Here is a 3121-nt window from a genome sequence, read left to right on the forward strand (position 1 = left end):
AACTTGCCTAGGAGAATTGATTGTCTACAAGTACAAAGTAAATTGATCTTGTAGTCAAAAATTCAAGATCTCATATAAGGTGTGTATCTAATGAGTTACCTTCAAAAAATGTAGTTGATGTGGGGAACTCCAACTTAACATGTAATGGATTCGAGTGTCTTGCACTTGGACTCCCTTTTGCACACAATTGGTTAGAAAATTAGTAATATGCTACTTAATAATATGCAATCATAGCAACAAGTTAGTGAACATGATATCTGGCACTAACTAGTGATCTATGTGCAATAGTAGCTACACACAAATTGGTAGTAGTAGATCCAAAGTCACTACCTAGTCAAAACATGCAGGTAGAGCACTAGTTTTAGTGATTCTAAGTCACCACCTAGTGCACCTCTCATTCACTAGTTAGTGCACCTCTCATTCACTAGTTAGTGCAGGTAGAGCACTAGTTTTAGTGATTCTAAGTCACCACCTAGTGCACCTCTCATTCACTAGTTAGTGCACCACAAGTCTAGTTAGTGACCCCGAGCAGCCAATTAATGCTCAAGAGTAACAGACGTAGAAATACCATGCAATATGTTTCTTATTCCAATAATAGCATATGTGAAAGCATCCATAAGGAAGCAAAAGAAATAATGTTGGCAAGGATCAGGGCCAATGACCCTTGAACAAAAGGAGGATGGCTGAACATAGGCAAGGAGTACATCTAGGCTAGCAGCACAAGGAGAGCATTAGTAGTGAATAAAGCTTTTAGTGAAAGATATCTAAGGCCCATTAATCTTAGCTTGTAAAAAACTTAGGGGGTCACTAAAGAATATGTAAACCTATCGCATGAGTTCAGCATAAGAGAATTTTTAATTACTAAAATTTGTAAAAATATACTTACAAAAGGAGGCATTTTTTAAGATTTTGAGAAATTTGTCAATAAGGGGTTTATAAATAGGCCTTGAATAGTGACCCCCCCTGAGGTAAAGAAGCTATTGCAAATGAGGACCAAGAAGAAATACAAGGAAGCACATAAAGAAGCACAAAGGATGATGTAAAGAAGCACAAGGGACTATAAAAGGAAGTTGAATGTAGACAATCAGAATAAATTCCAAGAAGTCTAGTAGCGGGCCCAATAATATTATACACATAACTTCTTTGTAAAGGTATATGTACCCGAGGATTTTATATTATCGGGGATGGATGGATGGTTGGGATGGATAGATGAATTTTTAGATAATTTTCACTAGTATGATAATTATTGGTAATTCATTGTACACAATTTACATGTACTTTTCTTAAACCAATTTTAATACAAAGCAATGGATACTCATCAATACTCTATACATTTTACTTTGTATATATCATTTCCTTTCATAAACCATCTTTAGATTTCCAAGATAAGCTCATAGCTTTGAACAACCAAGAAACCCAGATGCCAAGATAACAAGTTGTGACTATAGTGTGTACTCATTGGTGAGATCCGAACGAACCCAAATACCAAGATAACAAGTTGTGACTATAGTGTGTAGTCACTAGCAAATTGATTGAACCCAACCCTTACTTGAAGTAAGAAGGTGAACTGGCTTGCTAACTTATCAAGGATTCAAGGATAGTCGACAATCCTTGGACTCCAAGTTTAATACAAAGCAATGGATACTCATCAATACTCTATACATTTTACTTTGTATATATCATTTCCTTTCATAAACCATCTTTAGATTTCCAAGATAAGCTCATAGCTTTGAACAACCAAGAAACCCAGATGCCAAGATAACAAGTTGTGACTATAGTGTGTACTCATTGGTGAGATCCGAACGAACCCAAATACCAAGATAACAAGTTGTGACTATAGTGTGTAGTCACTAGCAAATTGATTGAACCCAACCCTTACTTGAAGTAAGAAGGTGAACTGGCTTGCTAACTTATCAAGGATTCAAGGATAGTCGACAATCCTTGGACTCCAAGTAAGTCAGAGTAAGATAAAGAATTTCAAGTATCTTTGTTTTACTAAGAAGCCAAGATTTTTCTTAAAAATGAAGAATCCAAAGTTCACACAAGGGTAGTGTGGATTCTGAAGACTGGGCATGCCAAAGTGTTGGCATGGGAATGCAAACATGGATGAAACACACATACACTCACAAAAAGACATAAAAAGATTCACTCAGAGAGAGAGAGAGAGAGAGAGAGAGAGAGAGAGAGAGAGAGAGAGAGAGACAAAACATAGTGTATATTCCATCATCCAAAATGTGCATATAATGGGATTTAAATAGACATCAAAGACCATGTAACTGTTCGGCTACCCATGTGACCTTTAGGCTTCCATAACTGCTCACATATGTATAACTCCCCACTAGTGTGTAACTCCTCCCCACTAGTGTAACTCCCCACACTAGCCCATATGCATGTAACTCCTAATCTTAACTCCTAATATACATGATTTAAGAGGGGGAATATAGGCCGCCTTATATAGTGATTGGGTAACCCTATAAGGCTAGTCAACTTGCCTAAAATGCCCCACTCAAATAATGCAAAACCACATTTATTATCCTCACAAAAGGTAGAGAAATTAATGTGCACCCTTGGATCTAGGCAGAAGCTATGATACCATGTCATCAGAATGACAATGTGTGGAAGTGTATACACAATGACAGTGATTGAGCAATTGATGACAAAGAGAGAAAAATGTTGATATATTCCCAAAATCAGAGAGATTACAAGCCCGTAGAGGTGAGGATTGGGCTCCGTGCATAAGGGCCAAGGATGATCAAAAGCTAAAATGCTTGAGATTTGCTTTTGATGATTTATAAGGGGGGGAACCAGCCCTTATATAGGGGGGCTAGGGGCTGAGCAGTCTCTACCTAAAAAGACCCACAGTCAAATAATGCAAAATGCATGTACTATCCTCAAGAAATGTACAAAAATTAGTGTACACCCTTGGATCCAACTAGAAGCTCTAATACCATGTCAGAATGACAATGTGCAAAAGCGTATACACACTGACAATGAGTGATTAAGAGAGAGCACATGATAGATAGAGAAAAAGGTTGATATATATTCCCAAAATCAAAGATTACAAGCCCATAGGTGAGGAATAGTCTCAGAATGACAATGTGCAAAAGCGTATACACACTGA

The sequence above is a fragment of the Cibotium barometz genome, chromosome 36, assembly GCF_041138505.1.
Source record: "Cibotium barometz isolate CiBa-2024 chromosome 36, ASM4113850v1, whole genome shotgun sequence".
Taxonomy (NCBI): domain Eukaryota; kingdom Viridiplantae; phylum Streptophyta; class Polypodiopsida; order Cyatheales; family Cibotiaceae; genus Cibotium; species Cibotium barometz.